A 14,887-nucleotide genomic window follows, 5' to 3' on the forward strand; every position below is an offset into this window, starting at 1 on the left:
GCATATGGAAATGCATCCAAATGTCTTCCGTATCCATTCCGTTTTTGCGGAACCATCTATTAAAAAATGTTATGCCCAGGCCAATTTTCTCCATGTAATTACTGTATATGGCATACGGAAAAACAGAACTGAAAAACGGAACGAAAACAAAAAACGGAACAACAGATCCATAAAAAACAGACTGCAAAATACTGAAAAAGCCATACGGTCGTGTGCATGAGCCCCAAGTCCGTAGAGAAGAGCATTATTTGTGGAAGAAGGTATATCACAGCCCTCAATCAGTATTTGGTGGAAGAAGGTATATATCAATAGCACCCCTCAATCAGTATTTAGTGGAAGAAGGTATATTTTTACAGGCCACTGTCATCCTGCTGCTACCCCCAATACTGTGCCTGCTGTGCCCACAAACACTATACTGTCAGAAATAACAGTGTCATACAGATAGTCCCCCCCCCCCCCTTTAATAGTAATGGTGCTCCCAGAATGCCCTCATTAGCAATAGTGCCCCCAATAGTAATAATACTCCCCAAGAGTATCCCATTAATTGCAATGCCTACATATTGTGTCCAATAATAATACCGCCCATACAGTACCCCACTAGTAATAATGTCACCATAGTGCTCCCAGTATATATAATGCCCTTCCATCAGTGCCCCCTGAAGCTGTAATGCCCCCTTATAACTCTCCTGTAGTGCCAAAATATATATATAACACAGTGAGGGGTTGTGTCTGGCAAGGCAGGTATTTTCCTCCCAGCATGTGTGGCTGGGCTGGTTTCCAGCCAGGTGAGGTCAAATACTGGACCGGTGTTTAAGTGCCAGTCCAGGTTTTGGCAGCACTTGGCTGTCCTTAAATAGGCAGCTGAGCTCAGCAGACTTGTCTCTGTTTTTGGGATCCGAGGCTTTGTGTCGTGCAGGAGGGCTGAGAGCCGCATGCTAGGTAAACAGGCCCCCAAAGCCTGCTGTGGACTACTGGAGGCAGAATTGCCAGCAAGGTGACTTGTGTTATATGAACTTTCTATCGTGTGTGAATTAACAGCAAGACTGCAAAGTTGCGTGCTGTTTTGTGCAATTGCCTCAAGTATGAATAAACATTGACATTTTGAGTTAAGAACTTGTATTTTGCCTCTGTACTGTGTCCGATTACCCTATCTAACGCAGGATCGCATTCTGGAGGCGGCAGCCCTGCGCACAGTCACGCATATATGCGTCATCTCGCGAGACGCGAGATTTCCTGTGAACACGCGCACACAGGCGCGCGCGTTCACAGGATCGGAACGTAAGCGAGTGGATCTCCAGCCTGCCAGCGGCGATCTATTGCTGGCAGGCTGGAGATGTGATTTTTTTAACCCCTAACAGGTATATTAGACGCTGTTTTGATAACAGCGTCTAATATACCTGATACCTGGTCCTCTGGTGGTCCCTTTTGTTTGGATCGACCACCAGAGGACACAGGTAGCTCAGTAATAAGTAGCACCAAGCACCACACTACACTACACCCCCCTGTCACTTATTAACCCCTGATCACCCCTGATCACTCCATATAGACTCCCTGATCACCCCCCTGTCATTGATCACCCCCCTGTAAGGCTCCATTCAGACGTCCGTATGATTTTTACGGATCCACTGATACATGGATCGAATCCGCAAAACACATACTGACGTCTGAATGGAGCCTTACAGGGGGGTGATCAATGACAGGGGGTGATCACCCCATATAGACTCCCTGATCACCCCCCTGTCATTGATCACCCCCCTGTAAGGCTGCATTCAGACATCCGTATGTGTTTTGCAGATCCGATCCATGTATCAGTGGATCCGTAAAAATCATATGGATGTCTGAATGGAGCCTTACAGTGGGGTGATCACCCCATATAGACTCCCTGATCACCCCCCTGTCATTGATCACCCCATTGTAAGGCTCCATTCAGACGTCCGTATGATGTTTATGGATCCACTGATACATGGATCGGATCCGCAAAACACATACGGACGTCTGAATGGAGCCTTACAGGGGGGTGATCAATGACAGGGGGTGATCACCCCATATAGACTCCCTGATCACCCCCCTGTCATTGATCACCCCCCTGTCATTGATCACCCCCCTGTAAGGCTGCATTCAGATGTCCGTATGTTTTTTACGGATCCACGGATACATGGATCGGATCCGAAAAACACATATGGACATCTGAATGGAGCCTTATAGGGGGGTGATCAATGACAGGGGGGTGATCACCCCATATAGACTCCCTGATCACCCTCCTGTCATTGATCACCCCCCTGTAAGGCTCCATTCAGACATTTTTTTGGCCCAAGTTGGCGGAATTTTTTTTTTTTTTCTTACAAAGTCTCATATTCCACTAACTTGTGTCAAAAAATAAAATCTCACATGAACTCACCATACCCCTCACGGAATCCAAAAGCGTAATTTTTTTACATTTATATTCCAGACTTCTTCTCACACTTTAGGGCCCCTAGAATGCCAGGGCAGTATAAATACCCCACATGTGACCCCATTTCGGAAATAAGACACCCCAAGGTATTCCATGAGGGGCATATTGAGTCCATGAAAGATTGAAATTTTTGTCCCAAGTTAGCAGAAAGGGAGACTTTGTGATAAAAAAAGAAAAAAAAATCTATTTCCGCTAACTTGTGCCAAAAAAAAAAAAATTCTATGAACTCGCCATGGGGTGTCTTCTTTCCAAAATGGGGTCACATGTGGGGTATTTATACTGCCCTGGCATTTTAGGGGCCCTAAAGCGTGAGAAGAAGTCTGGGATCCAAATGTCTAAAAATGCCCTCATAAAAGGAATGTGGGCCCCTTTGGGCATCTAGGCTGCAAAAAAGTGTCACACATCTGGTATCGCCGTACTCAGGAGAAGTTGGGCAAAAAATAAAATCATCATTTTCCGCTAACTTGTGACAAAAAATAAAAAGTTCTATGAACTCACTATGCCCATCAGCGAATACCTTAGGGTGTCTACTTTCCGAAATGGGGTCATTTGTGTTTTATTTTTTTACTGTCTGGGCATTGTAGAACCTCAGGAAACATGACAGGTGCTCAGAAAGTCAGAGCTGCTTCAAAAAGCGGAAATTCACATTTTTGTACCATAGTTTGTAAACGCTATAACTTTTACCCAAACCATTTTTTTTTTACCCAAACATTTTTTTTTATCAAAGACATGTAGAACAATAAATTTAGAGAAAATTTATATATGGATGTCGGTTTTTTTTGCAAAATTTTACAACTAAGTGAAAAATGTCATTTTTTTTTGCAAAAAAATCGTTAAATTTCGATTAATAGCAGCAATGAAATACCACCAAATGAAAGCTCTATTAGTGAGAAGAAAAGGAGGTAAAATTCATTTGGGTGGTAAGTTGCATGACCGAGCAATAAACGGTGAAAGTAGTGTAGGTCAGAAGTGTAAAAAGTGGCCTGGTCATTAAGGGTGTTTAAGCTAGGGGGGCTGAGGTGGTTAAATCACCTTTCTTTCCCATTCTGACATTCAGTTTGGAGTTCAGGAGATTGTCTTGACCAGGACCACACCCATAAATGCATTGAAGCAACTGCCATGTGATTGGTTGATTAGATAATTGCATTAATGAACAATAGAACAGGTGTTCCTAATAATTCTTTAGGTGAGTGTGTGTGTGTGTGTGTGTGTATATATCTCAAAAGTGAAAATATGGCAGCACCAACCAATATTGAGAATGGGTGCTAGCTCCAGATGAGAGGCTTACCCAAATTGTATAACTGAAAAGTAGAGCAGGACTCCGAGATTGCAATAAAAAAAGGATGTGTTTTATTTACCCATAAGTGAAAGGCTTCATGTTGGAGCCGAAACGTTGCGTCACTTATGGGTGAATAAACACATCCTTTTTTTATCTCAATCTCGGAGTGCTGCTCTACTTCAGATATATATGTATTTTAGGAAGGAACAAGAGACCATCACTGATGACGGTTGGTACGTGTCACTGAGGTTCCTGGCCTCGGTGAGGTAAGAGCCCCCCCCCCCCCCCCCCCCCGAAGTGTCAGTATTGCAGATTGCAGTCTCACACTTCAGCTGTTCAGTATGGCTGTAAAGCTGATCAGAGATGGCTTTTACTGGGAGTAGCCAAAGTGTTGGGTGGGTGGCTACTCCCCACGTTCCGGGCCGGGTCTTGGCAGGTTTAAAAGCTGTCAGCACTGTCAGGTGGTGTCGATTACCTCCCTCTGACAGTGGAGCTGTGGAGATCTCTGCGCTGAGGTCTGAAGACCGTGTGTCAGGCGAGCAGGCCGCCTTACAGCCTGCAAGTGGACTTTCTGAGGCTGAGCATTCAGCCTGGTGTGAACTGACACCCAGGATACCAGGTGAACGTTATTTAGTTTTTTCTGTATGTGAACAAGCACCAAGCCTGAAAAGGGACTGTTGTGTTATGAGTGTGAATAAACACTGAAGATTGATTTAAAACCTGGTCTGTTGCCTGTATACTGCATCCGCTAACCTGCCTACCAGAGCGAATCTCCACATTTAGTGGCTTGGAGCGGGCATACGCAGTGAAGCTGGCCTGAAGGCCGAAACTGTTTTTAATTTTTTTTCCTGGGCATGAATGCATGTCCTATATCAAGCCGGCAAGGTTACGACCCATGTACCCTGACAAAATGAAGCCCTCATGGAGGCTTACTTGTAGCAGCGGGAGGCTAACAAGCAGCAGCAGGAAACCAACCAGCTGCTATTACAGCATGTGATGGCGTTACAAGCGGCAGGAACGTCTACGATGCCCAGAGAGCTGTCTGTCCGGCGATCCCTAAGATGACCCCCTTGGACGACATCGAGACCTATCTGGCAGTATTCAAAAAGGTGGCCGTGAGGGAGAAGTTACCCCGAGACCAATAGGCTGAGGTCATCACTCCGTTCCTGGCATTTGGACCCCAGCAGGTGTTTTTCGACCTACCAGATGATCAAGCGGCCGACTACCTGACCATAAAGGGGGAGATTCTGGCAAGACTGGGGGTGAATGTATTGGTCCGGGCCCAGCGGGTGCATCAGTGGGAATTTAACCCAGCTGAACCCGCCAGACCGCAGTATTAGGATCTGCTACCCCTGTTGCAAAAATGGCTGCAGCCTGACGTACCAAGTCCCATTGCTATGCTGGACTGTCTGTTGGCTGATGTGTTCTGGAGGGCTTTGCCGTACCCTCTCCAGCACTGGATCGGCCAGGTGTCCCCTGGTAATGCCCTAGAGATGGTAGAGCGCTATGAGGCCACCAGAAATCTACAGGGGGGTTCTTTTGGGAGGGGGCCAGTTAAACTCTGGAAATCTCCACCCTTGACCAGGCGGCCATTGCCAGCAAAACCCGCTCGGGATATACTCCCTACAGACCCATCTCCGATGGTCTGTTGGCAGTGTCAAGAGCCTGGTCACATAAGGGCCGACTGTCCCCATCGGGGGGAACCCATGGACACTAACTATGGCTTCAGCCCCTTAATGTATGCCAGGAGGCTGTGTGCAACCCATACCCCCGAGACAATAGTCAGGTGCAAGTGGGAGATACCCTGGCGGTGGCGCTGCTGGACTCAGGGAGCCTGGTGTCGTTGGTAAGAGCTGCCCTGGTGCGGCCCACCGAGTATACTGGCAGAACGGTCGGTGTCGTGTGCATCCATGGAGACTTAAAGGACTATCCCACCGCCCTGGTGTCTCTATCCATGGTGGCTGGCAGGTGGACTCACGAGGTGGCCGTCGCCACAAAGTTACATTATGAACTAATAATTGGGAGAGACTTCCCCGATTTCCCGTCACTGTGGCCTAAGGCAAGAGTCACCGATACCCATGGGGCAGGAGTAGCCTCAATAGAATGACCTTGCTCAGGGGGGAAACCGGAACCCTGGGAACCTGAGGCCGAAGAGCCAGCAGAAGGGGTGGCCGCCACTGCGGTGGAAAGGGGGGAGTCAACCCTACTGAATGTAATGGTGGGAGACGTGGAGGATTTGCCGCCGGGTTCGGAGTTGGCAGACCTTAAGGTCTCTAGAGACAATTTTGGTACAGCACTGGGACCCGACTCTATCTCTGGCCTGGGAAAATGTGGTAGTAGTTGAGGGTGAGCCGCAACAACCGGGGGCCAAGTTTATGTTCCCCCGTTTTGTGGTTGAACAGGAGATGCTGTACCAGGTAAATCAACTACGGGGTGAGCATATTGAACAGTTAGTGGTGCTCAAGGCGTATCACAAGCTCGTGTTGGAGTTATCCCACCAACATGTTCTTGGGGGACACCTGGGCCAGCAGAAAACTCAGAACCGGATTCTACAACAGTTTTACTGGCCCAGTGTGTTCAGAGAGGTGGAAGAGTATTGCAAGTCTTTACCAACCTGCCAGATAACCAGCCCCCAGCCACATTTCCTTAGTCCCCTGGTCCCTCTCCCGCATAAAAGTGTGATTTGAGTATGTCACTCGGATGCAAGAGCGGATGGAGACAGTGTTGCCGCTAGTTAGGGAACATATGGAGGCAGCTCAGCGAGCCCAGAGTAGAGTCTATAATCGCCACGCTCGGGTTCAGAATTTTAACCCTGGAGATCGGGTTTTGGTTCTGTTGCCGACTGGGGACAGTAAGTTCCTGGCTAGGTGGCAGGGTCCCTATGAAGTGTTCAAAAAAGTTTGGGGAGGTAACCTACAAAGTACTCCAGCCTGGGCGGAGAAAGCCAGAGCAGGTGTACCATGTAAACTTGCTGAAACTATGGAAAGATAGAGAGACCAGTACAGACAGCCCCCGGCCGGGTTTTCTGGGAGTAGAGTTTCCAGTCCCATGGTCTGATACGAGGGAAGCAGTTGCCACAGTAAAGATTGCTGACAACCTTTCCTCTAAACAGACTCAGGAGGCCAGGGAGTTCGTCAGCAGGAACACGGATGTGTTTTCATACATCCCTGGACACACTTCTATCATTCGACAGGACATTGTCACCGAGCCTCAGGCCAGAATCCGGTTGAAACCATACCGGGTACCTGAGTACCTGAGTCATCTGGAAAGAAGTGCAGCTCATGCAGCTAGATGTCATAGAGGAGTCAAAAAGTGAATGGGCCAGTCCGATAGTCTTAATACCCAAGCTGGAGGGGACGTTACGATTCTGTAACGACTTCCGCAAACTTAATGAGGTTTCCAAGTTTGACACATATCCCATGCCCCGAGTGGATGAGCTTATTGAGAAGTTAGGCCAAGCCCGGTATTTCTCTGTTTTAGACCTCACCAAAGGGTACTGGCAGGTATCCCTGACGGAGGCTGCCAAGATAAAATGGCTTTCATCACACCAGAGGGGCTGTATCAGTACAAGGTATTACCCTTTGGTCTACATGGCGCTTCTGCCATGTTTCAAAGGCTAATGGACATTGTACTCCGTCCACATCATCGGTACCTGGACGATATCGTTATCCACAGTACCGACTGGGAAAGTCACCTACCTAAGGTACAGGTTGTAGTGGACTCCCTTAGGAAGGCTGGCTTGACCGCTAACCCAAAAAAGTGCGCAATATGGTTAGAAGAGACCAAGTACCTGGGGTATGTAATTGGGCGCGGAGTTATTAAACCTCAGGTGAACAAAATTGAGGCAATTCGGAATTGGCTCCAACCTGTCACTACTAGGCAAGTAAAGTCGTTCCTGGGAATGGTGGGATACTATAGAGGTTTGTCCCCCACTTTGCTACAATGGCCGCACCATTGACAAGCCTTTTGAAGGGACGCAAGTCAGTAACGGTCCACTGGAATGAGCAAGCGGAAAAGGCTTTCTCCGCTTTGAAGTCGGTCCTGTGTGGGTCCCCGGTTTTGGTGACGCCCGACTTCAAAAGGGAGTTTATAGTACTGACTGATGCCTCCGAAGTAGGTGCTGTACTGTCTCAGGAAGGCAATGGGGAGGAGCATCCCGTTGTCTTCCTCAGCCGGAAGCTTATCCCGGCCGAGACCAGGTATAGTATAGCCGAGAGAGACCTGGCTATCAAGTGGACACTCGAGGCTCTCCGCTATTATTTGTTGGGGAGAAAGTTTTGTCTGGTGTCCAACCACTCCCCTCTCAAATGGATGAGCCAGGCCAAGCACAGAAATGCCCGGGTCACCCGGTGGTTTCTGTCTTTCCAAAATTACTAGGAAACGCAAATGCCCTGTCCCGGGTACACTGTTTAATGTGTGTCCACCCCCTCAGGGTTGAACAAAGGGGGGAGGTATGTAGGAAGAAACAAGGGGCCATCATTGATGGTCTGTACGTGTCACCGAGGTTCCTGGCCTCGGTGAGGTAAGAGCTGTTTTTTTTTCCCCCTGAAGCGTCAGTATTGCAGATTGCAGTCTGACACTTCAGCTGTTCAGAATGGCTGTAAAGCTGATCCGGGACGGCTTTTACTGGGAGTATCCAAAGTGCTGGGTGGGCAGCTACTCCCCACATTCCAGGCCGGGTCCTGGCAGCTTTTAACCACCTCAGCTCCCCTAGCTTGAACCCCCTTAATGACCAGACCACTTTTTACAATTCTGCACTACACTACTTTCACGGTTTATTGCGCGGTCATACAACTTACCACCCAAATGAATTTTACCTCCTTTTCTTCTCACTAATAGAGCTTTCATTTGGTGGTATTTCATTGCTGCTGACATTTTTACTTTTTTTGTTATTAATCGAAATTGACCGAAATTTTTGCAAAAAAATGAAATTTTTCACTTTCAGTTGTAAAATTTTTCAAATAAAACTACATTTCTATATAAATTTTCTCTAAATTTATTGTTCTACATGTCTTTGATAAAAAAAAATGCAATAAGTGTATATTTATTGGTTTGCGCAAAAGTTATAGCGTTTACAAACCTATGGTACAAAAATGTGAATTTCCGCATTTTGAAGCAGCTCTGATTTTCTGAGCACCTGTCATGTTTCCTGAGGTTCTACAATGCCCAGAGAGTAGAAACACCCCACAAATGACCCCATTTTGGAAAGTAGACACCCTAAGGTATTCGCTGATGGGCATAGTGAGTTCATGGAAGTTTCTATTTTTTGTCACAAGTTAGCGGAAAATGATTTATTTATTTATTTTTTCTTACAAAGTCTCATATTCCACTAACTTGTGACAAAAAATAAAATTTTACATGAACTCACCATACCCCTCACAGAATACCTTGGGGTGTCTTCTTTCCAAAATGGGGTCACTTGTGGGGTATTTATACTCCCCTGGCATTTTAGGGGACCTAAAGCGTGAGAAGTAGTTTTGAATCCAAATGCGTAAAAAATGCCCTGTGAAATCGTAAAGATACCCTTTGGAATTTGGGCCCCTTTGCGCACCTAGGCTGCAAAAAAGTGTCACACATGTGGTATCGCCGTACTCAGAAGAAGTAGGGCAATGTGTTTTGGGGTGTATTTTTACATATACCCATACTGGGTGAGAGAAATATCTCTGTAAAAGACATCTTTTCCCATTTTTTTTATACAAAGTTGTCATTTTACAGAGATATTTCTCTCACCCAGCATGGGTATATGTAAAAAGACACCCCAAAACACATTGCCCAACTGAGTACGGCGATACCACATGTGTGACACTTTTTTGCAGCCTAGGTGCACAAAGGGGCCCAAATTCCAATGAGTATCTTTTAGGAGGGCATTTTCAGGCATTTGGATTCCAGACTTCTTCTCACCCCCAGCTAAGGTGACACTAATACTATTAGATATCTGACTTTGATCAGTCCTGATCACTTACAGATACTATAAAAGTACCAATGCTGTGGGCTGGGCGCTAACCGACGCTAACTACCTACCAAAGGGGCCTAAACTAACCTAAAACCTAACAGTCAATACTGGTGGGAAAAAAATGTGACAGTTTACACTGATCACTTTTTTCCCTTTCACTAGTGATTGACAGGGGTGATCAAGTGGTTAATTGGGGTGATGGGGGGGTGATCTGGGGCTAAATGTGTTGTGTTTTGTGTACTTACAGTGATGTGTGCTCTCTGCTGGGACCAACCGACGAAAAGGAACCAGCAGAGAGCACAGGAGCCATTTAACACATTATATTTATAAATATAATGTGTTAAATGGCTTCTGATTTGATTTTTTTAAAAGTCACCAACCTGCCAGCGATGATCATTGGCTGGCAGGATGGTGACGAACTTCTACTGCGCATGTGCGGGCCGGCTATGCTCGAAATCTCGCGTCTCGCGAGAGGACGCATCGGCACGTCCAAGAGGAATAACCCTGCCGCCGCCAGGACACAATCCTGTGTTCGGCAGTCCTGAGGTGGTTAAAAGCAGTCAGCACTGTCAGGTGGTGTGGATTACCTCCCTCTGACAGTGGGGTTGTGGAGATCTCTGCGCTGAGGTCTGTAAACCGTGTGTCAGGCGAGCAGGCCACCTTACAGCCTGCAAGTGGCCCTTCTGAGGCTGAGCATTCAGCCGGGTTTGAACTGACACCCAGGATACCAGGTGAACGTTATTTAGTTATTTCTGTGTGTGAACAAGCATCAAGCCTGAAAAGGGACTGTTGTGTTATGTTATAAGTGTGAATAAACACTGAAGATTGATTTAAAACCTGGTCCGTTGCCTGTATACTGCGTCCGCTAACCTGCCTACCAGAGCGAATCCCCACAATATGTGTATATATGTATTTATGTTTTGGGGTGTATTTTTACATATACCCATACTGGGTGAGAGAAATATCTCTGTAAAAGACATCTTTTCCCATTTTTTTTATACAAAGTTGTCATTTTACAGAGATATTTCTCTCACCCAGCATGGGTATATGTAAAAAGACACCCCAAAACACATTGCCCAACTGAGTACGGCGATACCACATGTGTGACACTTTTTTGCAGCCTAGGTGCACAAAGGGGCCCAAATTCCAATGAGTATCTTTTAGGAGGGCATTTTCAGGCATTTGGATTCCAGACTTCTTCTCACCCCACATGTGACCCCATTTTGGAAAGAAGACATCCCAAGGTATTCCATGAGGGGCATGGCGAGTTCATAGAAGATTTATTTATTTTTGGCACAAGTTAGCGGAAATTTATTTATTAATTTTTTTCTCACAAAGTCTCCCTTTCCGCTAACTTGGGACAAAAAGTTCAATCTTTCATGGACTCAATATGCCACTCAACGAATACCTTGGGGTGTCTTCTTTGCAAAATGGGGTCATTTGTGGGGTGTTTGTACTGCCCTGGCATTTGAGGGTCTCCGCAATCATTACATGTATGGCCAGCATTAGGAGTTTCTGCTATTCTCCTTATATTGAGCATACGGGTAATGAGATTTTTTTTTTTCGTTCAGCCTCTGGGCTGAAAGAAAAAATGAACGGCACAGATTTCTTCATTCGCATCGATCAATGTGGATGAAAAAATCTCTGCCAAAAAAAAAAAAAAGGAGGGGAAAGACGTCTGCCAGGACATAGGAGCTCCGCCCAACATCCAAACCCACTCAGCCCGTATGCCCTGGCAAACCCGATTTCTCCATTCACATCAATCGATGTGGATGAATAAATCATTGCCGGAATTTTTTATTTTTTTTATATATACAAAGTGTTTGCCAAAGCATATGAACAGCGCCCCTCAGCTCATAAGCCTCGGCAAACGTATCTTTTTTACTGCAGAGGAGAAATCTCGTCTTGCAGCGCCGCATACACCGACTTTTGTGTAATCTGACAGCAGCGCAATGCTTCTGTCAGAATGCACATCAGTGTTGCAGCTGGTCGATCGTTTGGTCCACCTAGATGGTAAAAAAAAACCAAAAAAAAAACAGGCCGCAACACAATCAATTTATTAACATTAACTTTATATAACATTTGAAACAGAACATTAACTTTTATAAACTTTATTGAACTTTTGGAACATTAACTATTTTGCTTACCTGTGATTTTTTTTTTTTACCTTTATAGGACAAACCTCTCCTTCCCCATGGGACAATGTGCAAAGCGCAAATCGCCCAGAAATGTGGCGAAGTACATTATGCACTTTGTCCCAGGTGAAAGGAGAGGTTTGCAGCAGCTGTGAGTGAAAGGGCCCTAAGACCCCTGTGTGCCTGTCCTGTGTCACGCAATCCCTATACTAATAGTGTACCTGTGTGTGGTACTTCCGGAAACACTCCCCTAAGCATAGGGCAGGGTGGTCAGGGCAGTCAGGACAGAAATAGCGGGTGTCACGCCTTATTCCACTCCTGCTACAGACACGACATTTTTTTCGGGGTGGCGCTTGGGTTGAGGTACCAGCAACGACATTGGGGAAATGTCGCTTGTGTAGACGGCTCACTACACTGGTGGTTGGGGCCACGGAACCTCCTGGATACAGGAGGTTCTCGATGATCTCTTCCTGAAATTTGAGGAAGGATCTTGTTCTCCCAGCCTTACTGTAGAGAACAAAACTATTGTACATAGCAAATTAAATTAGGTATACAGACACCTTCTTATACCAGCGTCTGGTCCTGCGGTAAAGTAAATAAGGAGCCAACATCTGGTCATTGAAGTCCACCCCTCCCATGAGCGAATTATAGTTGTGGACACAGAGGGGCTTTTCAATGACTCCAGTTGCTCGTTCTATTTCGATTGTCGTGTCTGCATGAATGGAGGAGAGCATGTAAACGTCACGCTTGTCTCTCCATTTCACCGCGAGCAGTTCTTAGTTACACAAAGCAGCCCTCTCCCCCCTTGCAAGACGGGTGGTAACGAGCCGTTGGGGGAAGCCCCGGCGACTAGGTCGCGCGGTGCCACAGCAGCCAATCTGTTCTAGAAACAAATGCCTGAAGAGGGGCACACTTGTGTAGAAATTGTCCACATAAAGGTGGTACCCCTTGCCAAATAAGGGTGACACCAAGTCCCAGACTGTCCCCAGGTAGTCAGGGCAACCGACCGGCTCCAGGGTCTGATCTTTACCCTCATAGACTCGAAATTTGTGCGTATAGCCTGTGGCCCTTTCACAGAGCTTATACAATTTGACCCCATACCGGGCGCGCTTGCTTGGGATGTATTGTTTGAAGCCAAGGCGCCCGGTAAAATGTATCAGGGACTCGTCTATGCAGATGTTTTGCTCAGGGGTATACAAATCTGCAAATTTGGTGTTAAGGTGGTCTATGAGGGGCCGAATTTTGTGGAGCCGGTCAAAAGCTGGGTGGCCTCTGGGATGAGAGGTGCTGTTGTCACTAAAGTGCAGGAAACGCAGGATGGTCTCAAATCGTGTCCTGGACATGGCAGCAGAGAACATGGGCATATGATGAATTGGGTTCATGGACCAATATGACCGCAATTCATGCTTTTTTGTCAGGCCCATGTTGAGGAGAAGGCCCAGAAAAGTTTTAAATTCGGAAACTTGGACGGGTTTCCACCGGAAAGACTGGGCATAAAAGATTCCCGGGTTGGCGGCTATAAATTGAGTGGCATACCGATTTTGTTTCTGCCACGACTAAGTCCAAGAGCTCCGCAGTCAAGAACAGCTCAAAAAACCCCAGTGCCGATCCGATCTGAGCTGTCTCAACCCGAACTCCAGACTTGGCGGTGAAAGGGGGAACTACTAGTGCGGCTGAAGTTGGGGGCTGCCAATCAGGGTTTGCCAGCACCTCAGGGACTCTAGGGGCTCTACGGGCCTGTCTGTGCGGTGGCTGCGACGGGGGAACTAATGCACGTGCCACCGTACCAGCTTCAACTGCCCTTCTGGTGCTCGCCACTTCACCATGTTCTACGGCAGTGCTGGTACTAGGACCAGGATGGGCTACGCTGCTGGTGTATGCCTCACCACGTAATCCGACAGCGCCAGCCCCACTCTGCTGCCCTTGAAGTGGATCCTGTGCAACTTGAGGTCTAGCAACACGGGGCCGGGTACACCTGGTGGTATCAGGGACCTCAACCTCATCGTCCGAACTTTGGGTCAGACTGCCACTGCTTTCTACAGGTTCGTATTCTGACCCGCTGGATTCGTCAGATGAGGGTTCCCATTCCTCATCCGACTGGGTCAGAAGCCTGTAGGCCTCTTCAGAAGAATACCCCTTACTTGCCATTTGGTCAACAAAATTTAGGGGGTATTCCCTGAGACTACCCAAGAAAAAAAGCAAGCCTGTCTTACAAATGGGAGGCTAGAAAGTACAGGAAGCCGCTGCGATTGATAAAAAATATCAAAACTGATTTTTTTTATCGCCGCAGCGCTTGTGAAGTGATTGTGCAGTGATATATATATTTTTTTATTTTTGTCACTGCAGCAGGACGGGCGTGGGTGAACGCACGTGTGGGCGACCGATCAGGCCTGATCGGGCAAACACTGCGTTTTGGGTGGAGGGCGAGCTAAGGTGACACTAATACTATTAGATATCTGACTTTGATCAGTCCTGATCACTTACAGATACTATAAAAGTACCAATGCTGTGGGCTGGGCGCTAACCGACGCTAACTACCTACCAAAGGGGCCTAAACTAACCTAAAACCTAACAGTCAATACTGGTGGGAAAAAAATGTGACAGTTTACACTGATCACTTTTTTCCCTTTCACTAGTGATTGACAGGGGTGATCAAGGGGTTAATTGGGGTGATGGGGGGGTGATCTGGGGCTAAATGTGTTGTGTTTTGTGTACTTACAGTGATGTGTGCTCTCTGCTGGGACCAACCGACGAAAAGGAACCAGCAGAGAGCACAGGAGCCATTTAACACATTATATTTATAAATATAATGTGTTAAATGGCTTCTGATTTGATTTTTTAAAAAGTCACCAACCTGCCAGCGATGATCATTGGCTGGCAGGATGGTGACGAACTTCTACTGCGCATGTGCGGGCCGGCTATGCTCGAAATCTCGCGTCTCGCGAGAGGACGCATCGCCACGTCCAAGAGGAATAACCCTGCCGCCGCCAGGACACAATCCTGTGTTCGGCAGTCCTGAGGTGGTTAAAAGCAGTCAGCACTGTCAGGTGGTGTGGATTACCTCCCTC

Source organism: Bufo bufo, chromosome 1 (genome assembly GCF_905171765.1).
Source record: "Bufo bufo chromosome 1, aBufBuf1.1, whole genome shotgun sequence".
Lineage (NCBI taxonomy): Eukaryota > Metazoa > Chordata > Amphibia > Anura > Bufonidae > Bufo > Bufo bufo.